This window comes from Dromaius novaehollandiae, chromosome 7 (genome assembly GCF_036370855.1).
Source record: "Dromaius novaehollandiae isolate bDroNov1 chromosome 7, bDroNov1.hap1, whole genome shotgun sequence".
Lineage (NCBI taxonomy): Eukaryota > Metazoa > Chordata > Aves > Casuariiformes > Dromaiidae > Dromaius > Dromaius novaehollandiae.
The window spans coordinates 3824359-3848182 of NC_088104.1; the positions used below are offsets into that span (position 1 = coordinate 3824359).

Here is a 23824-nt window from a genome sequence, read left to right on the forward strand (position 1 = left end):
CTGGTGTTGGCCAGATTTATATTTGGAGCCTGAAATTGGCAGTTAATTAAAATACTGGCCTCGCGTCCCAGCACGTGCCAGAGCGGCGAGGGAAACGGCGAGAGTGCCGAGGCAGAGGGGGCTGCCGGCGTTCCCGGGCCTCCCTCCTCTGCTCTCCCCCTCGCTCGAGGACCACCAAGGACCTGACACTTCTCTGACTTCTTCTCCAGTAGGAATAAAAATTATTGGTTTTCAGAAAACCAGCTGTTGGCATTTATGGCATTAGGCAATCTCATGGGAAAAGTGAGGTTTAAGCCACCTTGTGTGGCTGAGTGGGAGGTTTCATGAGATGGCTAAGCCGATCTAACTGCTGCCAAGGGGATCTATCCCAATCCTGCATGTGTGTGCCTGTCCTCACCCTTGTGCTGGCTTTGGTGCCAGCCAATCCCTTGATGAGCTGATAAAGGTCATTGGCAGAAACTGGCTTGTGTGTTAGTTTCCTGACAGTTCAGTGAACTGAACTGTCATGGAGAGGTCGGATAAATGTCCAAGCTGCTGGACGGAAGCAGTGGAGACGCTGCTGGAATGAGGGGAGGAGAGCAGGACTGTCCCTTTCTGGTGGGCCTGTCCTTAGATCAGCTGAGACATGTAGTAAACCTCATTTTGAGCAAGAAAACGGCCTTTTAGATAGTCCATAGTCAAGATCTTGCTTATTCTTATAAAAATCCCTGAACACTGCAATTTTTTTTTTCATATGCATAAATGCTTCACTATAATTCTAATTCTAATTATCTCAATAGCAGGATTTGGATTACAAGTGTTGTGTAGGAAAAATATGGAATTACTCACTCTGCTTCTGCAATGTGTAAAGCAGCCCATGAGAAAAAGCCATAGCATCCTTGAAAATCTCAAAAAGACTCAAAATATCTTTACTGAGATTTCTTTATTCACTAGCAGTCAATCTTTAATCATTCAGTAGAGACCTAGTAAATTTGCCTTTTCTGCTTATCAATATTCTTTGTCTTTATTGTGATAACATTAATTTGCCTTTTCCAATTCCATTCAGAGATGATCTCTTGGTTTCTTTTCCAGGCAGTAAAAGTGTTCTTGTTGCAGCTGTGGTCTTTTTTTGTCTTCCCCCCTCTTTTTCTTGAGATTCACATATATCTTTCTGGAAAAAAAGTGCAAATTTTTGAGGATATTTCATCTTGCTCCAAAATTGGATTGAGAAACATTATTTTGACTTACTGTTCAATGGAAAAAATATCTTACACAGTTTTGGAGGTCATTAAATCTTTAGTTCCTAGATATGATTGTTTAAAATTGTTTTCCTGATCAGAGGACAGATGAAAATGAAAAAAACCCCACTAGAATCAAGTATAGTATAGCTGAGTGCAAATTTTGCACCTTTTTGAGGAACATTAACCTGATTATTCTTGAAAACAAAAAGTAGAGAAGTGTAAATTGATTAGATAGGTTTAAGTAGAAAAAAAATCAGAAGATACTAAGAGATAAAACTGGAATTAAAGGACATGAGCATTAATTGTTACTTAGAAAAAAAGGTGTCTTCTTCTTCCCAGTATTTTTGATCATTTAAAATAAAATAGTAAAATTTCTGTAGCACATTTTGTTCAGGTTTTTAAAGTTCTGCACATTTCTGCATTAAGTAAATCAAGATGCAGAGAATGACGTACCCTGACCAAACATTTTTACTAGCATAAAAAGGTGTAGAAACTCAACCATTTTCCATCATCTTATTTTAATAATAGATTTTTTTTTAATGATGCAAGCTGGTAGACCTCATGAATCCTCCAAAGAGCTGTTGTTTTCTCCAGCTGAATCCTTCTGAGCGAGGTCCGACTCCAGCCCTCAGTCCGTTGCTGTAGTTTTTCCCTGACATTTCGGTTTTCCATGTGACGCGCTGCCATTTTCCCGTCCTTCGGCATGGGGAACGTATGGTCCCATGCCCTGCAGCAGAGGCACGAGAAGATCCTAACTCATCCCGTGTTATCTCCTTAGCCCCAGGCGCGCGTCCGCCCGGCTCCTTGGAGCAGCTTTTGGGATCCGCCGGAGTCATCCTGGGGCACGGCAAGATGAGGCATGGTTTGTCACGAGGTCTCGCCGGCATTACGAGTCATTCCTTTGAGCGCTGGGAAAAGGCAGCTCCGCATGACTGAAGATGCAGAAATAAAAAAATTTCAATAGCAAGTGCAATGCTATGTGAATGCCTGAAGTATAAAAATGGCCTTATTGTAACTCACTCAGCCTGCTTTTGTATCATATAGCCTGACTTTGCATATTACAGTGAATCCCTTGTCCCAGTGAAGTTAGTGTTTTGCCATTTAATTCACTAGGGGCACCGTTTTCTCTAATGTCTTTGCTTGTTTCTATCCTTAATGACCTACTTCTTACATTGTCGGCCGAGTATGTAGCAAGGGGAGCAGAGTTTGAGTTCTGTTCTGACTCAGGCAGCCAGAAAAAAAATTAGCTGTAAAATCTGGCTGCCAAATCTTTGTTGTTTAGTACTGCGTGACTTGGAAAGAATCCAGAATTGGAGTAAGTTTGTACGGCTGGTATTTAAAAAAACACACACACACCCCAATAACCCCAAAACAAAAAACCCTTCTGCTTCATTACTTACAGAGTAATTTGATTTTGTCTGGAAATTACCAAGATGCCATGAGATGAGAACCCCCAGCACAAACTTTTCAGAGACACTTTTCAAAGGAGAGCTGCTCTTCAGGGAAACTTGATATTGTAGCAGTAGAAACCGGTTTAGATTTATATTTAGTGACTTGCATACTTCCTCAGTGATTAGCCTGTTTTCCATTTTCTGGCATGGATGAAATGGTATGTTAAGACAGGATATAATCCTTTCACACTCTGCAGGCAATGTCACAGTATGATGTTGGCACCGCGTTAGGCTTCCTTAACCCTAGAACATGTTGCATATTCGCTCTTGGCAGTCTTTTAGAGGCTACAGGCAGTAACCCAGAAGTAATCTTATTACCTACAACCAACTGTATCTCCATGGAGTGGGGGGCTGACTACTGAGTGAGACACAGTTACAGGCGTTTGAGATTCAATTAAAAACCGTTGGTTTAGTCATTTTCCTGAGTCTGAAGTAGGTTTCTTCAACCTCCTTCTGCAACTGCCGGTTTCAGAGTTTTCTGAAATAACGAACATCATAAGCTGCTAGCGTTCCTTCAGTACACTCTCTTGCCTTTTAAATGCATTTTGCAACATATTTCTCTAAACAAATGTGAGCAATACTCTTATCCATATAGTCTGTGCTGCCTGGAATTATTAATCTTACCAACTTGGTCAAAAGAGTTTTTATTTTGGATAAGTATACCTGCTTACACCAGAATTTCTTTACTGTGAAATATTTCTGCAAGTTTATCTCCTTTCTCTCTTGCACAGCATGGCTCCTCCAGGACCACTTTGTACATGCACACTAATAACTTGGAGATAGTGACAGGAATCAAACCTTGTCACAGCGTAATAGCCTCCTGTTGCTTAAAAAAAAATAAAAGGAAACATAGAGCACTTTTTCAATAATAGGTACTGAGGCAAAACAGATGAATTTCTGTGGGGTTTATTCTGTTGCCCATTCAAATATCTTTATTTATAAGATAGAAAAGTGACTTAGAAGGTACCTTAGAAGGTGCCTTAGAAGATATAGTGGCAGGTAGGCATTGATACTATTGAATAACTGTGCAGCTACCGTGCAAGACTGATTGTAAGAGCCGAACTGAGTCTAAATATTGTGTTTAGGAACTTCATAAGGGTATATAGGAGTGATAACATGCAGGTGGAATGCGTAAGGTGCTGCTATTAGAAGTACATATTCAACTGCAGATCCAAAGTAGAGCTCTCGCTCTTCCACGATGAAGACGTTCCTCGCAACCCAGGCTGTGACGTTCAGACACTCTCTATTCCTGTATGTAGCTCACAGGAATTTAATGCATGTTTTTAACTTGAAATCAATCACTAGGTGACATGGAAGAGAGAAAAAAATCAAAACAAAACTTACTCTGAGCTTTGTGAAAGAGGGAGTCCAGTAGTCCTACACCATTCCTAGAGAGAGTGTGAAACAGGCACTAAATGAATCTCATGCAGACTTCGTTAGAAATGCTGGAAAGATTGTAATGACTGTGGAGGGGAAACGCTACCTTCTTTCCTTCTCTTACATGCACGAAAGTGAGGTAGAGTGCAAACAGACATTACCCTTGTGCTGTGTAAATGCCAGGCCGGGACATGCATTTAATCCTCCCCTTGATCCCTGGTGCTGCAGGTACAGAAGCTATTGAACTGTTGAACGCTGAAGACTTGCTTGTTAGCAGGGAAAGGAATGACAGAGAGTCCTTTACTCCCTAGACTCTGCTGATTAGTTGTTTATCATAAATCTCCCCTGGCAATAGCTCCGTGTGTAGCTGGCTGGTATGCATTTTGTAGAAAGTTCTGTGGGAGGCAATGTCAAGTATCTTATCATTAGTATTTCAGAGTACTTAGGTGCAGTCATCACTTCTATAACTTAATCAAGCTCATATTTAAACTATTTTTCTGCCCAAAACTATTCATTTTCAACCTTTACTGTTACTTTTAATGAATCAGTAAGTGAAGGGAACTGGTCAAACTTTACATTCATTATTAGTCACCGAGATTTTTAGATATTTTCCAGCATATTTTGCAAGATTTCTACTGTTTTAACTGACCACAGCTGCAGCTTTTAATTCAGAAAAGCAAAGTGTAGCTACTTGAGCCATTGGGGAAAATCTCAGTGACATATCTATTAAAGAATGGTAGAAAAAAGACAAAAGACTTTTCTAGACTTTTGGCTCATCTCGGGCTTTTCTTTTGATGTCAGTAGCAGCAGAGAAAACTGTAAATTGTTCCAGCTTTTGTATGACCCTTAGTCACGTCCGTGAGCCCATCATGCTGTTCCTGTCAATAAATAACTATAGTTCAGATTAATTAAAATAGATGCTTTGGTTCAGAATTGATTTGTTTATGAAATAGCAAATTCTTTTTTACATACTCACGAGATTTAAAACTTTTTTACTCCAGTGTAGTGTTCGTCCTATGGGTTCTAATATTATGATAGGTAGGTTTCATGGGTGATAGTAATGGAAACTCGGTATTTCCTTTGTGAGACGCTGAGAGAGCCGTTATTCTTTATACATGGGTATGACAGGCAGTCTGTCTGCCAGTAGTAGTACAAGTGAATAACTGAAAGTGAGGTCCAGCTTGTTTGCATTATATTTGCTGATTTTAATTATTGCCCTTGGAGGGGCACTTGAGTTACAATTGGAGGATCAGGTCCTGGATCTGCTTATATGTGGCGCATATGTATAATCAAATACGTGTTTAAAAAGTAACAGCGCAGAAACTGGAAAGATGAAGTGGTCAAGTTGTTTGCCCAACAACATTTCTTTTTGCATCATTCTTATAAATAACTTCGCGTTCCTCCTTTGAATCACAGGAGTCAACAAAAATCCGTTCCCTTCAGAAGCCTGGCACAAGGTATCAATTATTTCTGCCAACGGATCTTTTCATAGACTTTAGAGCTGTGGGCCCAAATAAGCTGCTATTTAAAGTGTGTGGATGTTTTTTTGCCAGTAAGATGGCAGCTCACAAGTGTAGTAACCCCAAATTATAATGTTTGGGGATTGACTTTCTTCAGTTTAGTGCCCAAAGCAATGAAAGATTAATTGAAGGGTTTGTGGAGATGTACAATCTTCGTCATACAAGTCTGTCAGTTCACTTGAATATTCATCCATTTGATTCGACCTTCTTTTCTCAGTATATGGGTTTTTCTAGGCCAGATATATCTGATGAGGTTAGTTGCACAAATGCTTTAAGGTCTAGATAGAAACGGTAAAGTTTTGTGCTATATATATAACTACCAGTGGGATAAATGCAATGTCAGCATATAGAATAACCTACATCTTCGAAAATTTGTGTTTATTGTTGACTGACTTGAGTATCAAACCTTGAGCATTTTCCCTGTTCACTTTAAAGTTTACTTCAGTTAAAGTTTGATGTTTTGGAGGTACTACATGTTAGGAAACATGAGTTTCCAGTGCTACGGCAGGCCCTTGCTGGAGGTTTCAGCTCGGATGAACAAACACCTTTAGGCTTATTTGGAAAAGCCTCGGTGGTGACCACAGTGACCTCACTGCTGTTGGCATTTGTCTGCATGGGATGAAAGGCAGCCTTAATGTGACCAGGGCTTACGCACTATATTGGTAGTGCGAGATTCATTAATTTCCTCAGCAAATGAGAGCAGCCTGGGAGGGAGAGTGAGAGCCCAAAACAGGACTGGAGAACTCCGGCACGCTTAAGAACCTATTCTGCCCCTTTGGAGAATTCGGCTTCGAGGAAAGTGCTCCCTGGGCTCTCACACTTGTTTGCCAGATGTGGTTTTCCAGCCTTTCAGAGTGCTAATTGTGTCCCAACTGGTGTGTTTTATGGCTTTGCCTCTACCTGTAGCAGAACAATTAAGAAGTGAATTGTGCCTCTGGAGAGGGAGAGGTGGCAGCAAGGTGGGGAGGAGCGCGGTGGCCCTGGGGAAGTGGCGGGAGGTATTATGCATTTAAAAGCCACGGTGCCTCACACGCACCACTACCTGCACAGCACATGCTGTAAACACCCTTCCCAGACTACCAGCACATGTTTCCCGGCTCAAAGGGCCCCTTTTAATACTGCTGCCGTTATTAATCTAAACCTGGTATGGGGAGATGGATTATTGCCCTATGCACGGATGCTATGGCATTTTTAATAGCTTAGAATAGCTCTTTGCTCATACGCCTGTAACTCAGCGCTGCAGTTTGCAACCCGCATGCGTTGTTCCCGCGTGCCCGCGACTCGGCTCGGGGCACAGCGCCGCTCGCAGAGTGCCTCCCCACGTGTTTCACTGCCAGGGGCTCTCCCAGCAGTTAGGTTGTTCCCTTGGCTTTTCTGGTTGGAGCTGATAAGTACAGGCACACCAGCAGTGCTCCTGAGCTGCTCCTGCTCCTGCTCCTGTCCTGGCCGGTGCAGGGAGACCTGAACCAGGTCTCTTCAGAGCCAGAGCCTGGAGCTGCTGGAGCCAAAGGACTAGATATGAGCCAACACAGCGAGAGGCTTTAACACGCCCTCTCCAATAAGTTATAGTACCTGTTGTCACCAGGAGAGCCTCCTGGCAATGTAATGATGCATTATTGGAAACCTTCCTTTTTTCATCAACAGAAATGCCTTAATGAAGATTGCTCTGAAAACTCCTATGGCTAGGTCTGTGCGAGCCTCTGCTGTTCTCTGTCACAGGGAAAACTAGAGAGCTTAATTTACTTTTCTGTTTAAGGAGAAAAAAAAGAGAGAGGAAGACCTGAAACATGAATTTGTGTTGAGTGGTTAAGAATTGTGCATGTTTGTTTTTAATATCAGAAGAGAAGAGGATTTCTCAATATCATATGTTACGTAGGATTGCTTGGGCTTGGAATTACTCACACAGTCTCCAGGTCTGTTGAGCAGACAGTTATATGCACCAAATCCCAGAGCTTACTAAATCTGAGACACTGTTGGAAAGATAGGAGCAAAGTTAGGAGAGAAATAAAGATAGTAATTTATATGGGAGGGGAAAAATTGTCCTTTGAATGCCTCAGCCATGTTTTCTGATCTGAGGAAAAAGCCATTCCTCTCTTCAGTACTGTCACCTGGCCCCACAGAGAAATGTTTTAATACATTTTTAAAACGAGAAAGCGAAAACTGCTGTGCTATGTTCTGCGTTGCATTATTAAAGAGGAGATGCGGGGTCATTACTAATGCAGTAAAGCACCTGGACCTTTGCACTTTGTTTAAACATGCATGTCTTGGAGAGCAGATTACAGCAGGATAAAGTACAATATTTCCCCGACTTAAGTGAGCTCGTGTTGAAAAATGGTATTAAAAAACCAAAAATTGCAAAAGCCACTTATTACACTTGCCAAATTTAACTGTTTGGCTTGTTAACTTAACCTTTGTTAAACTAAGGGCCTTTTGTCTCTTCCCAAAGCCGATCCGTTGGCAAGGGAAAGGCATTAGCTGTGCGGAGCCACCTCCTCCACAGGCTCCCCGGGCTGAGCCCACGTGTAGGGCCGAAATCCGCCGCTCGGGCCAAGCCCTGGCTGCTGGGAAGCGGCCGGGACGGCCCCGGGGCCTCCGCACCTCCTCCAGCTGCTGCGGGGACGACTCCAGCCCGCGCTCCCCGACGGCGACTTATTGGCCACAGCTGCCGCCGCGCTCATCGGGAAGAAATGCAAAATAGCTGCAAAAAACGGGAGCCGAGCGGCAGCAAGTAGCCCGGCCCCAGGCCCCGGGCGGAGCAGTGGCACCTCCTCGCTGCCCGGCTCCCCTTCCCGTGCTGCCGGCTCTCGCCCTCTCCGCCTTGCGGAAAGCCATGTGGTTAAGGATATTTTGCCAAAACGCTCAGGTTTTGCTGTCGTTGGCGGCGCTGGGGCTCGGCGCTGCAGCAATCGCCAAACGCCCGTCGTGGCGGAGCAGTCGCGGCGCTGATCCGCGAGGCTCCCGGCGAGGCCGGACGAGTGGGCTCACCCAGCCGGGGAAAAGGCCGCTGGTAATGGCAGCCAAACTGCATCGCAGGAGAGGCCTGTCACGCCTGATCAGGTATTGCAGCCGGAGCGTCTAGGTTTGTATTTTCCCTTCAAGCCTTTCGGGAAGGTGGGTTCAGCAGCTCAAGAAAAGAGGTGCCATAGCTTCTGACAAGTTAATTAAGCTTTCACTTCTGAGTATTATATGTGTAGTGAAGAAAGGAAACTTAATTGTCTTTGCAGTGCCTGACAAAAACCAAGAAAAATGCCTGCATATTTTCGCAGTTTTGTCTCTATTTTTGATACTTACTCAGCGTGAGCATTATACTTTCATGGGTTTAATTAAAAGCAAAGTTTTGGAAGCTTCTCAACTGTTAGTTTTCGTACATAGATACGAGCATTTAAAGAAATATTTACGTGAAATCAAAGTCCTAAAAGGAATGACAGAGGCTTTAAAATGGATCTGCTGTCTCCCTTTATATCTCTTGTCCAACTGGTATTTCACGATAGCCCAGAAAGAGGTGCGGAGCTGCCTCGTCCCCTGCGAGGCCATAGGAGCTCCCGGTGCCCATACAAATGGTGGAGGCAGCTCTTCCTCCGTTGAGCACCGTCTTCATCTTTGGCTTTCTGTGTATTTATTTTTTAATCGTTGTGCCATGTGTAAGCAAATCGCACTTTTCTGAGCAGCCTCATGGACAGTTCCTGCAGTAGTTTCTTGCTCTTCAGCCATTTTCCCTCCCACTGTGGGACTGTTAAAATAGAGTTGCTGTAAAATCAGGGATGGCACAGAGAGCAAGAGCAACAAAAGCGATAACACAAGAGTGGAAATTACGAGGTAACAGGTTAAAAAGAAGTAAAAGGAGTACTTAGGGTATAATTAAGCGGTGGAACTCGAGGCAACAGGGTTCCTGGGGAAGTCAGGGGTTCACAAAAGGATGAGGCAAAACTTATGAGTGATACATTTTTGTGGCTACTAAACACGATGATGTGGATATAACGGATTGCTCAGGACGTCCCTAAAGCGGCTGCTGGCAGGGGCTGGAGGGATGGAGGAGGCGAGGATGACACCGCCCCGGCACACGCGGTCCCCGAGCAGCCTCCGCCGGTCGCGTGGGCGCCGGCAGCAAGGCCGGGCTGAGCCTCCGGTCTCCTCTCGTGCAGCTGGTTGCGTGTCTCGCCGCTCTTGCAGCAAAAGCCTCGTTAGACCCTGGCTGAATTTGGGGAGCTGGCAGAAAAGTGCCACGCATAAATTGTAAGGGACATCTCCTGCCCCAAAATATTTACAGGTGACGGCAAAGAGAAGGGTGCTGGTGACCGAAGGGCTGGGTGGGGGGAAACGGGGGCTCCGAAGGGGAGCACAAGGCTAGACGGACCGGTGATGCGCTGTCTTCAGTGGGATGCAATTATTTAATGACCTATTCTTAGCAGTCATCACAGGGAGGTTTCCATGAATGTAGCGTTAAATGGAAGCCGCAAAAACTTATAAATATATCCAAAGAGAGTGTTTTATGAATAGGGACTGTCTGGTAGTAGGTGTTTGTTGAAGAAGGGACAAGCTGTTGCTTTTCCATGCCGTAGCAGGACTTCTTCCTAATTGCTCGTGAGATCTTCCGTGTGTAAAAACCATTTACGCTGCTCTGTGCTTGGACGGTTTTTCCTGGAAACCTGTGTTGGAGCTAGTACATTAAATAGTATTTCACTCTCTGACTCAAAACTTACTGGAAATCCAGTTATCAACCTAGGAGAAAGATAGAGATCTAGGGCAGGATTTGGCTGAGGCTTACTTAAAGAGGTGGGTGTGTGTCAGCAGAGATGCTTGAGGCAGGAGGAAAAGCTGGCTATTTATTTATTTATTTGATCGCTCAGCTTTGCCAAGGCCTCAAAATCAGCAAGATTTTTAAGCTCAATCTCAGACGCAGCTTTTTTTCTGTCTTTTTTTTTTTTTTTCCCCCCAAATTGATGGAATAATTTTTTTTCCCGAGCGGTTCCAGACGTGGCAGGCCTCCTAGGCGACACGCAAGATTTCGCTCTTCTCCCTCGCAATCTTCTGCTTCAAGCACCACCTAACGGCTTCGGTGCAAAATGCAGGGCCCGGCCGCGCGCCGCGACAGCTGCAAGCTGTTCTCGCTGCACATCAGCTCCGGCCCGGAGAAAGCTGTAGACCTTAACAGATCAAATACCAGTCCAAAAATGTCATTGCTGGAGGGAGTTGGCCTTCGTTTTTATAGTATAATACAGCCCCAAATGCCCAGGATATTATGATTTCACCGTGTAAATGTATTATACTACAAAGTGACCATTCATAGCAGCAGACAGAGTGCTTGGCTCACATGCTTTGCCTAATAGAAACTGGGAAGCCTTAACTGTTTAAAAGCTCTGTGTAACGTTTGAACGGAAGCATTGCACTTATTTCTCCTCTTATTTTTAACTCCTTTAACATTTTTAGTGGGAGGGAGCATAGAGCAGGAGCCTTATTCTGCTTGGCCCCATTACTACTTGAATGAGATTTTTGCATCATTAAAAGCATATCAGATGCGCTACTCCCATGCTACAGGCACAGCTACAGATAATTTGATAAGGCAAACATGCATAACATAAACTTGTATCAATAATTAATTTTTTTTAATACTGAGTTTCAGGGGAGCCTGGGAATCTTGTTTTCTCAGGAGCCCATCTGACAGGCTCTCCAGGAGCCAAGGATTCAAGTAAAACAAGTAGGCAAAGGACTCGACAAGAAGCAGGGCCTATGAGATTGATATGTTCCTCCAAATCATTTCGATTTCGACACATCGGCATTTTTCAACAGAAGACTATTTCATCAGAAACTCCTGGAACAGCTTTAGGTCTGACCTCAGTAATAATTCTTCAGGGGTGAAAAATGGCATTTCTTTACTCTGTCACTTTTCCTGCCTTTGTTCTTTCCCTCTGTTGCTTTTTTCTTGTTCAGCTGGATTTAGAGCATGATCTCACTTCTGCCAGATCTCATAATTTTGTTGGGAGTCTTGTCATATATGGCCTTCTTCTCAAAGACGCGGTCACGTGAATGCATCTGGCTCGCAACCTGTGCGCAAACGAAAACGGACGCTTCGGTCCTCCTGGGTCCGAAGGAGAATCTGCACATTTAGAAACTAGCAGTTAAAAAGTGGTATTTTAAAACTGTTGTATAATTTTGGAGTTAGAGAAAGAGCTCGCTGTGGTTTTTAAAAGGCTGAGGCTGGCTCTGAGACCTGTGTCCCGGTCTTTGTTTTTTTTGATATTGCCTAAAAACTCCACCATTTAAGTGAGGATGATGTAGCTGCCATAAAGCTGTTATGTGACATATAAGCATGGCATGTCTCAAGAGAATCATAGACCAGAAGCATGTAGAGGATGAATATATCTTGCCTTCTATCTATGTGTCCTTTTATACATGTCAAACACACGCAATTTCTCAATCCTGTCATCTCTTCAGAAATTAAAGCTCAGTAGTGCAGGTGTTTACTGTCTAAGAAATCAGCATACACTTCCAGTCACGTATCATTAGGAGGGGCATTTAACCTCAAATTAACCTTTGTCCTATACAATTCTGCTATTGTGCGATTGTGCAACGTTTATTGCTATGAATCAGAAATGCTGGACCATGAACCTGAAATTATGTGTATTAAAAAAAAAAAAGACTAACTAATTAATTCCACATGACAGCTGAGTTTCCTGAGGAGGAAGGGTGCGGGGGGCAGTTGCTTGCTCATCCCCCACTTTTTCACACAGTTCCCCATGTAAGTTTTAGGCCAAGAAAATAGGGTTTTTAAAAGGAAATTCTCTCTCTTTTTTTTTTCTCTTTGATCCAGTGACACACTAGTACGAAGTGCATAGACCGTAGGGAGTAGACCTTGTTTAGGTGGGCCTCATAAAGGTCGTCCAGACCTAACCCCTCTTTGCGCCCTGTCTGCTCTGTGGGTTTCTAAGCTGTTGCTGGAATGGCACAAATTCAGTGGATGGCCCGTAGTGGTCTATAGCCTGCTCTTGGTTTCTCAAATGCAGGGGGTGAGAGTTTTACCCCGAATATGAAGGGATTAAGTGATATGATTATCATGTAATGTGTGCTGCAGCTCTGTCCATATTCGAAAACAGAGACTGTTTCATTTGCAGCTGGAGGGTGACTGCTCCTGTTGCTGCATGTTGACTGCTCGGAGCTCATCCGCAGGGTTGGACCCCAGGAGGTACCTAAGGTAGCTCCCCGCCTGGTTTCGAAGCCTTGTCCCCTCCCAGACAGGCGTCGTCTGCAGCGCCCTGGGCCACGCTCAGAAGCAGTCCTGCTGGGGCCCGGAGGACTCTCAGGCTGGAGAGGATGGTGCCTGGTGGGACTTCTGTTCTCCCAGCAGAAGAGGCTGGTGAGAGAGGTTGTTCTGCATTATAATGAGAATTCAGCCGCTGATCTTGTGCCGAAATCGTGGTCGGGTGCCAAAACCCTTTTGTGGGGTGTGGTGCACACAAACCAGCTCACAGCTAGAGAACTGTCAGCTTAGGTTTAGATGTTATTTACTTTTTATAGAGTAACATTTTTGCTTTAAAAGATTCTAAGCATGCACTTTTTTGAAATGGTACCCAGAAACAAAACCTTGAGATTGCAGATGCAGGAAACATGTTTTCTGGGAGGAAGGTACAGTTTTCAGTCTATCATTTTTGCAATGTATTTATAAAAAGTAGAAAGCAATCCGTATTAACTCTTAATTACAAGTGAGTTTTTAATGCAATGGAAAGTATTTTTTCCAGTGCAGTTGAAAATGGTAGATTTCACCCTAAAACTGTTGTGTTCCAAGAGGACAGAGCTACCTGAGCAGGGACGTTCAGTCCCATGGTTTTCTCAGAGACTAATACTCTAGCTTTAGTCTCTCTGGCAGTAACCTATTTTTAAGAGGTTAAGTACTCATTAAGATAAGATGGAGCAAAAGATTGAACACATTGTAAAGGAACATTATCCATAAACTAATTTAGAGCTCCGTCACGTGAAAGCCAAGCCTAGCTTTGCTCACACAGTACACGATAATGACATGTTTCAGGATTGCAGCTGAGAACAAATTTGACAGATCTGTGCACCGTGCAATCACATTTGCTAATGTTGGTTTTAAAACAGTAAAAATCAAGCCCTGTTGGAAATATTTTCTTGGGAAAGCTGTGAATGTGTCTTTAATATCGCCTCGTAGTAAAGATAGGCACCTATTCAGTAGGAGCATGGCATGTTGGGCCTTGCAGAAACATCACTGCTGATAGTCTGATATGCCTCTTGCATTTCTGAACTCTGCTTTCCCTTGATCTACAGTATTTAGTAGCTATCGTAGTAGCTATCATCGCAGCTCTGGCTAGCAGATCATACAGAAGTCATTCGGAACTGAAGCTCTTCCTGAGGTGTATCTTGCCTGCTCATGCATCTCTAGGTAGAGGTTTATGGAGTTTTTTGGGGTTTAAGGTGTTATAGGTGTTATTTGGTCATAGCCGCGCGTCCCTGAGCTGCCCGTCTCGTCAAGGCGCCCACCCTGGGTCCTGCTCGCTCTCGTATCGGTGATAAGGTGTGCCTGGCAAAACATCCCCTCCGAGGGCTTTTCAGTCTTGCAGCATGCTCCCTCCAAGTCTGAATTTGATGATTTCTTGATGTGCTGCAAGACATCTGTTTCAGGGGATTTTTGGAGAGGATCGCGAGATCACTTCCCATAGCGATGAATGACTAGAAAGAAGTTTCCATAGGTGTTTCCTGGCTGAGTTCCTGCTGGAACGATTATTTCAGTGCTTCTGGGATTTCATTATATTGTATAATTAGTGAAGGTGTCAGGAAAATTTGAGCTTGGGAGAAGCCTGTTTTTATCATTTTAAATCTTTATAAATAAATATCCTGAGATCTAAGTTGTGCAAGTGATTTAGGCATCTGGGTCTCAGACGCAGAAGTTACCAGCATCAGCTACCCCGTGGCAGCTGCCCATGGATGGGCTCTTCCTTTGTGGCAAAGGCAAAATAATTCAAGTGAGAGAGCTCAGCTATCTCACAGCGCTTTATAATATAATATTTATAATTATTTATAATTATTTATAATTACTTATAATTATAATTTATAATTATTTATAATTATAACGCACTAAGAGTTCACACAGTGACAGTGAAAACAGCTCAGCCAATTTGGGGCAGCTGGTTTTCTATCCAGCCCCTGTGATCCTTCCTCCTGTCTTTAGTTCCTTTCTTAAAACACAGATTTACATAGCAGGTCACATTTTTCAAAAGTTCCTAAATCTTTATAACTTATCGGAGAGTTTCTAAACTTTCCAAATATCTACAGGTGAATTATGCAGATAGGATGGTTGAGAGACTCATCTGAACTCCTGCACTGATGTCCTGCTGCTGCAGTCGTAACGGGGGAGCTTCTGCAAGGGCACAGCCTCACTGAATCGCTGTGGTTGTTTTTGCAGAACTAGGCCTTGCAGTCCTTGAAGTTTTGAAAACATAATTTCTTTCCTATTCAAAATATAAGAAACACCAACATTTTCATCTTATTCTCTTCTAGTTTGCTTCCAGTGTTTCAGTTTTCTTTTATTCAAGTGAATTAATTTTGCGAGGTGAATGCAACAGCTCCTCTGCAATGCCAAGCAGAGGGGAATACTGCGGCACGTTTTAACCTGGAAAACAAAATAATTGCTTTAAGAACAGTCTTATATCTGTGCATTTCATGACGTGCTTCCTTTGGACGGGATAATCATCCTTGTCGGTGCTCGAGATGCCGTCCCTCCCCACGCCTGCGCCCCTTTGGCCCCGTAGCGTGGTGGGAGCGGTGGACGCGATGCCCGTCGTGCCTATTTACAGCGCTGGCACCGGGGACGAAGGCGCTGCGCTAGCGCTGTGGCCAAGGAGCTTTTGCATACAACCTCAGCGTGCTTTCGGAGTCCTTTGTCACCTGGAGCCGGGTTTGGGTGGTCACTTCTTCAGGGAGGGAGGGCTAGAGCAAACGGCGGGAGAGGAGCACGTGCCCCGGCTCAGCCCCGTGCGCTTTTGTGCTCGTGCTTTAGCAAAGGGCGTTCCGGTTTAAGGGAAGGCTGTTTGCTTTGGGTGGAGAGGTGCGGGAGCTGGGAAGGGAAGGAACGTGAAGCACTCTAAAGGATGTGATCAAATAATAGAAATTAATTGCTTTGGTTTCAGAAATACTGACAGTTTCGCGCTAAATTGTCTTTCTGCAACATACCTCAGTAACGACAAATGGTAAAAGCAGGTGGAAACAAATCTATCCAGCTGCTGCAGCCGGGGGGAAGTTGGAAGTAGCCTGAATTCAGCAGGTTTCTACATGTTACATGAAAAGTGGTTGCTTGTTCAGATTGCAGCGTTGAAAAGCCCATATTTTCTTAATGCTTTTTTAATGAAAAATGAGTTCCAACAGAACTTTCGCTTTCCTCCTGTTTTTAGGTTTGCTTTCAGATAGTTCTTAGCTATCTGAGAGGCCGCTGCGATGTGGGGCAGCTCAGAAGCAGATGAGGCCCATTTGGAAGACGTGTTTCGGGAGGGCAGAGGCTTTTGTTTGGAAGCGAGTGACTCCCGCGAAGGGAGCTCATTCTTTACATTCTGTTCTTTGTTGTGGCGCTGCCAAGTTATGGGTAAACAAAACACTTAATGCACTTTTCTGTGTATGATTTGATGAGAGTGACGTAGGAAGCCTGAAGGGGAAGTTAAACCTTTTCTGGTGAATAAAAAACAAGCCCTAAAAGTGGTGAGCACTTCTTGCTGAAGTCCTGTGAAGATTGTGCAACAGCTCTTGAAGCAGATACAGAGGGAGGGGGATAAGTAATACTTCTGTGCGTTTGCTGCCTTAAGAAATAGGTTAGGCATGAAGTGCTCTCTGGTTGGCTGCATAATCGCTTTTTAAGTAAATGCATACTGTGTCTGTTGTCAGCACACTCTCAAGGAAAAAATTTCCATCCTAATCAAAGTCATAAAATCTAGCAGAAGGATGAAGAAGGTGCTGTAGGGAACCACTCTTGTCCATTTTAAATAACAGGGATATATGGAGAATAATTGCAGTTAAGGTTTTTAAATTCTCCCGTAGATGCGGCCGGGTGCCCTATACCGGTGGGGCGAGTGGGGCGTCGAGCCAGGGAGGCCAGTGTGCTGGGGAGCAACGGGCTCTCCCTCGGGAATCAGAGACACCGCGGGAGACTCTGATTTCGGGAGCCCAGACAATTTATCCTTTCATCCTTCTCCATTTCTTACCGTCAACAATAACCGGAAAGTTTCCCATATAAATATTTTGAGGATGATTCCAACTGTTACAGATACTCTAGATGCTTCCAGCTTTTTAACATTTTTTCTAAAGGGAGGGTTTTGTTTTTTTCAAAGAACGTAGTGAATATTTTGTTCTTTGTAGAAGGAGTCTGATTTTTTTTCAAGGGAAAATTCTGCTTTTTTTCCTAAGCAGAGTGGTGGAAGCTGCTGGGTGCTGAACGCTTTAAGAAGCGTGGCTCCAAGGTGTACTGATTAAACAGAGCTTTAATTGTATGACACACGTCTCGTGTTAAAAATCCCTACGGAGAGACCGGTTAATACCACATTTAACCTTTGCTAAAATGGCAATAATACAATATATTTTTCCAGCATAATAAATACATGGTATTTTATCATCACTACAGGTATATACATCACTACAGGCTGGCGATTTTTGCACAATACTTCTTGAGCGTGGATATCTAAAGTGAAAATACATATGTGCAGAATTACAGGAGGTAAAGTTTGCTTAGGATAATAGATTAGCTGAAGGCTACTGCAGTTTTACAAAGTTTGGAGGCAAGTAGCATAGGTGTAACCTGAGGAAACTGCTATTAGTGTTGTGCTGAATAAAGAGGCTGCTGTGGCTCACATATTTTTTGGGTTCAGGTTATCTGAACAAGCATCTGGAAAAATAGACACAAATGTTTGGCTACCCCTAAAAACTGCAGTGCAGAGGCTTGTCTGAAATCTCAGACACTTGGAGCAGCATCAGAAGAGCCACAATAAGAAGTATAGCAACTCTTAGCTAATCAAGGTAGTGAATCTCTCAGGTTGTTCAGAGATTAGCCACATACACATTTGTTTTGTTTTGTTTTGTTTTTCCAGTTCCTATACTTTACCCTTTAAGTAAGTGCAGCAAGTTTACAGGAAGGGTGGCTTCTGGAGGCCGCTGCTAAGGAGTAAGGGAACCACGTATATCGGACCTTTGCTAAAATGTCTAAAGTTTGGCTTTGTAAAACAAGTCTGCTGAAGTATTCAGATTTGTACTTTGTCATAACCGAAGGTGCTAAGTGACATATAGACTGCTTCTGGAATTTCAAGGACGCGTGTGTCTCGTGCGGAGATCACGCAGGAAATGCTGAGCGAACCGTGCAGCCGCAGAGATCGCTCCTTCCGGCAGAGGGGAAGAAGAAGAGAAGCAAGCCTCAAGCAGACGAAAATTAAGAGTTGAACTGCATTAGAAACGCCCCTGACAAGGCAGCATCATGTTATCTTATTAATCATCACGTTATCTTACTGGCTCTTCGGGATTTTTTTTTTTTTTGCTTTGCTTTATCGGTGGGTTGACCTGTGATTTGAAGGTACAAAGAAGTGCTTCGCTGTAGGGGTGCCTGCTGCTGTGCCTCGCTTGGCTGCGTTCACAGACGCCTGTCAGACATTGAAGTGATGATTGCACGAGGATCAGAGGGAATGAAGAAGGCAGAATAAGCCTCAGTTCTGAGGGCTTTTTGACAGGTCTCCCGTGTCACCAAGCTTTGGATGCAATCAGGCCGCTTTGGCACTCAGTGCCCTGACAAGCCATTACAGCAGGTTTTGTGGAGCCCTTTTTCTATTTTAAAGAATGTTTCCTTCTCTAAGGGGTCTGAAAATACGCAGATTGCAAGTATCAAGGCATAATCATTTTGACTCTTTGTCAAGGGTGGTCACTTCCAGCCATACCCAAGTTACTCCTAACAGAAGAAAGAAGCCTGGGACTTTCCTAAGGAACAGCGCACTTTGTGCATCTGAAATACAGTAGGGAAAGGCAGACTTCTTCCTGAATAAATACTGTTCAAAAACGGCTATACGGTAGCAGAGCTGAGGAAACAGCGCTGAGCAATTACAGCACTTTGCAGGGTCAGAAAAGTAAATAGCAGACTCTTACGAGAACAGTCGCTGAGAACTGCTGGGAGCAGGGAAAGATCCATGAAACAAAAAAAGCAAGAGGAGAGTTCAACGTCAAACTGGCAGACTCGACAGTGTCATCTGTAAAATGATATCATCTGCCAGAAAGCCTGCTGCCAATTCATACATTTTTCTGCATTCACAAGTTACAAGTGTGCAGCTGTGAGGCTATTGAATTTCATGACTGTACATTTGCAGCTTGTGAATTTGTCAGTAGGCATTTCCATCTTGGTAATATTTGCTGAGAGCTGTGCAGTATGTATTGCTTTTATATTAGATATGCTTAGCACAGTCTGCAAATGCTAATCAGAGGATCTCTACTGGACGCCGGGAAAAGTATCCGAGACATCCTATTTTCTTACTGTTTTGCATTTATATTTTTTGAGTTTCCCAAACTCTTAATCGTGACTGGAACATCACGGTGCTAAGCAGTTGAATACAATTTCAATTTAGAAATATATATACTCAAGTAGGAGAATGTCATCTACCTCACATTGTCATTACTTACATTCTTTGCTTTTTTGTGTTTAGCTCTAAGAAAACCTCATCCCCCAGCATGCAACACCAGAATTTCTTATTGTGCCATTATACAAATGATTTTATTTATTTAACACATATTAAGAATAGAACAGAAGTGAAGTTTTATAGACATTAATTTGTTTGCATTTGTAGAACTGTGAAAATTAGGAAGCAAGCCTTACATTTTTTTTTCATAAATGAAGGAAGCAAAAACGTCTGTGTAAAGTAGCTTGCTGGGGACCATGTGGAAAATCTAATTTTTAGGAATAGGTTATAAATGCATCTCTCTTTAACTGAGTATTCTAAAGATTCTGGGTAAAATTGTGCCTCGAAGGCACAGTTCTGAAGTAAGGGGATATCTGTGTGGAAGAAGGGGAGCCCTAAGAAAAAACATCTTTTTTGTTTAGTGGAATTTCACTTTGTAGTATCTGGGCAGCTCACTTCGCAGTGGGAACTCTGCCAACAACCTAGTTTTGTAGTAAATAAACATTGCAGGGAAAAGCTGGCTGAAGAGAGATGGCTAGCCAAGTAGACTCTTGAACACATTTTTATTTATTTATTATTTTATTTGTTGTAATTTGCCCCTAGTTGTACACAGCACCTATATCTGGATATGGCTGGCAAATGAGAGGCTCACCCTCCACAATCAGGATGTAATTAAATAATACCTTGCTATGGCTACAGCTACCAGCTCCTCCTACTCCCACATTTCCTACTGGTCACACGCAGAGGGGAGATATCTGGCGGGTGACTTTTTAGGTCCTCCTGACCGCAAAACACACATGCTGTGATAGACCAAACAGCAGTTTGAACTGCCGGGGGTAGATGGACAGCTGGGATCCCAGAGCACTGGGTGGTGACACACCACTGCGGGGAGGCCACCAGCTCCTCCAGCTTGCTTTCTGGGCAATTAAGGTTTTGCCCCAGTAGTGCAGTTTGAAGTAATCCCAGCTGGACAGAATTGTGCGTTAGCGTAATAAATCCCACCTGTGAAAGCTACTCTTGCAACAACCTTTGTAGTAGGATTTTCTTTATCATCATGGTGGTGCTGGCGCGTACAAAGTTGCTCTCTTAAAGCTTGTCCTCAGGACTTCTTCAGCCCAGCACACGGATACTAGAGCACAAGGTAGAGAAGAAACAAACTGTGACTTGGGTTTTCCCAGTCTGTTTCAGTCAGTGGTTACTGGAGTGTTTAGCTGATTTGAACTCAGATCCTGCAGAGGGTGGTTTATCCCTTGCTGAAGTGTCTGCAATGCCTGGGGAATAACAGAGCTTCTGAAATGCAGATCCCTTTGCCATGGAAAATCCAGGTGCATCTCCTTTTTCCATGAAGGTAAATCTTATTTCATGTTCCTTACCAGTTTAGGGGGAAATAATGCTAAATATCTTTTGCTGGCCACAGAGAAGTAACTAAACCAACTCCCAAGTTCAAGTATGTGTGGTTGTTCCTTAGTGAGCAGCTTAAAAAAAAGGAAGCAGTCTTTTTACTACTTCTGGGCTTCTACAAAACATTGCCAATTAATAATGTAGTGTAGTAATATTAACACATGCCTGTTCAGAAATGTGATGCATAATTTTGGGTCTTTGAGATTAGTTCCTCTGAAGTACTTTTTCTTCGGCTGCCTGAAAAGATTTTTGGCTCCACTTCAGTCTGGTAAGAAGACAGCTGCTCAACTTCTGACACAAATGAAGAAAATTGATAGTATGCCATCTTCAAAATTCCCTTTTCCTGGCAGGCAGGACTAGATTGAGTACTAGGAGTCGTTTCAAGTTCTTTTTTTTTTTTTTTTTTTTTTTTTTTAATGTAAGTTAGGGCAGGATGTGGAGGTTGCTTATTTAGCTGGGTTGCTCTCGGTAACATTCAACGCTTGCATAGAGCCTGCATCTCTGTGAGCGTAAACAAGTATCCTGTCATTAATACTTATGTGGTGTGCTTACTTAGCAGTTGTTTGGCATTGCGTTGTCCTTAGCGTGATTTTGCATAACGAGTTAGGACTTCGTTGCACCCTCTTCATCGCGGCCCCGCATGGCAGGGATGCAGCTGGAAGGCAGCTTGGTGGGGGCTCCTGCAAGCATGGGGCTCCTTGGGGCGTTTCTGTAAGTAGAGTAGGGTAGCATGGGGGTGAGCAACGGGAGTGATGTTTTGTACCTAGTGACCTTAATTTGCCCACCATGATGTTCCTCTGAGCTCTCTGATCCGCTGTCTGGTGTGGGAGCATCGGGAGATGCATCGGGAAATGCTCCCAGGCCTGTGGACTCTCCACTGCAGAGGACACGGATTTATTGCTTGCACAAAGGAGACTCTTCCCTGGCTCTGCTGCCACCGTCTTCCTGCTCCTCAAGACCATAGGGACCGCGTTGTCCTTGCCGCGCCACGCGGGCCCTTTCCTGGGTCGAGGTTTTCCTCCGGGAAGGACCTCACCCTCTGGGGCTGACGGGGAAGTACACCCTCAGACCTGTCAGTCTCGCAAGTCCTAACTTTGCTGCGTTGCTGTCATAATCGCTTGGAAAAGATCCCCGTCTTTCTCTGGCTTTTCTTCACTTCATGATTATAATTATTATTGTAAAGGGTTTGATTTTGATGCACACTTTCACATTCATTTTTAAAACTCCACGGAAAACAAGCCGGCTAGAGCTGTGAATAATGCACACGGCATATGCTGCCTGTCTGACGGGCCGAGCTGAGGAGCCTGGCAGAAGTTACCACTTTTGGAGCCGGACGCGAGCGAGGGCCAGGTCTGAGGCTCGGCCCTGGGCTGGGGCAGGAGTTGGCGGGAGGCGGAGGTCAGAGCCCGAGGGGGAGCTCGGCGCTGCTCTGGGGGGGCACTGGCTACGTGGGGCGCGGGGGTGTGCTCAGGGCTGGCCTGCATGAGAGCAAAAACCACATATAATGTAGTGTTGGCATCCGTTGTAAACAGGCAAACAAACCCCTCCTCTGTAAGTTGTAATATTTTAATACCTTTCCTACTCAGTAAAGTAATCCTGTTATCATTTGTGGCTTTCCCCGTGGGAATATGTGTTATTCCAAGAATGCTCCAGAGGTTCCTTTCCAATATTCCTGTTCGATCGGCCCATGCTTGTGTCGGCCAAATGCCCTCCAAATGCAGCCTCCTTATCCAGAAATCCTTGTCCCCCAGCCGTCCCTGCAGCCCCAGCAGGGATGCAGCCCCCCGAGCGTGGCCCGGCTCGGCGGGGTCCCGCGGCCGCCTGGAAGCATCGCCCCAGCCCCAGCCAGCGAGAGGGATATTCCTGGGTACGACCTCTGGCTCGGCCAGATCTCCCCCGGGATGATAGAAGTTGTGCCCCTGAGATAAGGGCGGAATCGCTGACCCAAGGCACCCGCGTCTGGCCAAGCCCGAAGGCCGGGCAACGGGGTCAGCGTTGCGCGGGAAGCGCTCGCGGAGGCAGCGCTCCCGGCTCTGCCGCGGCCGTAAAGGGTGGCGGTTTGCACAGCTCCGCTCGGTTATTCTGAGCTGGACGCGGAGTCAATCGCTGCCCTCCGTTTCCCAGCTCCGGCTGTTACGTAGCGGTACCGGCAGGCTTCGGTGCCGTGGGGCCTGCCGTCGCGGAGCTGCTGCAGAAATACTTGGAGATATGAAACGCTCGTAAAACTGCTTTGTTTCTTTAAAGTAGGTTAAAAAGACTCAAATATGCTGAAGCTTGGCTGTTATTAATTACTTCATGAAGACAGCAAAATACAGCCCAGTGATTAACTCTGCAAGAAGGTTTAACTCTTTCTTGTGGGAAAGGAAAAGCTAAAGTGAGGTTTGGTTAAAATAAATCAAAAAAGTGCCATTTGCAAGAATCAGATGCTGACGCCCCCAAATCTGGCTGCGACTTCCACTTTTGGTAGTGAAGGAGAAACGGGTCCAATCACAAATGCCGCTTTTCTGACCAGCGCCGGGGTGGGACCGCGCGGGGAGCTGCCTGGCGAGGCGGCTGGAGGAGCGTTGGCCGCGGCCGGGGCTGGCGGTGCCGCCGGGGCAGCTGCCCCGCTCCGGCTCCCGGCGGGATGTTGCTCCTCCCCGTCGAAGGCGATGGGGCCGCGGTGCAACAGCGATTTCACATGCGTTAGCGAGCGCAACAGGACACCCTTCGGCTGTGTTAACTGGTAGCCGCTTCTGACGTTTGCATCTCCACCAAGCCCATTTGTTGTTTTTGGAGAACACGGAGATCTGGTTTTCGTCAAGCTGAGCTTTCCGAGCGCGGTCTTTGGTTTTGCGTCTCGCAAAGCAGGGTGTACGTGGCTGGTTCGGTGGAGCTGACCTTTCGGAAAAATGCTCCTTTAGCCTCTTAGGCAACTGCAAGAATAACTCCATCAAGGATAAACCTGCAAACAAGGACCAAAAAACAGAACTGAAATGAAATTTATCGGTTTAAATAGTCTTGTGAAGTTATTTCCTCCCTCTGCACCTCTTCAAAGCCTGTAATGATGTGCTCTGATTCTTAAGCACAAATCCTGACTCGTATAAACTCAGGTTTCGTCTGTATAGATCTGCATATTGCTGAGATATTAATACCTGAATATTTTTATGGCACATTCTTAAGTCAATAGGCAAAAGGTTTCTGAATAAATGCCTTAAAATTACCTTATGAAT

At 44.6% G+C, this 23824-nt stretch overlaps 2 long non-coding RNA genes across 8 annotated transcripts in view; one reads left to right on the plus strand and one right to left on the minus strand.

The window, feature by feature from the left end:
• Positions 1 to 23824, plus strand: part of LOC112981719 (uncharacterized) — a 150868-nt gene that overhangs the window by 11034 nt on the left and 116010 nt on the right. The gene's annotated exons all lie outside the window — the stretch shown is intronic.
• Positions 906 to 4477, minus strand: LOC135328828 (uncharacterized). Of its 2 annotated transcripts, none has more exons than XR_010389895.1 (4): positions 4210 to 4477; positions 4016 to 4059; positions 2621 to 2812; positions 906 to 2152 (listed from the first exon to the last, which is right to left on the minus strand). It is a non-coding gene; the product is annotated as an uncharacterized LOC135328828 (long non-coding RNA). The 2 variants fall into 2 exon arrangements; XR_010389894.1 differs by having other exon boundaries at positions 4155 to 4477.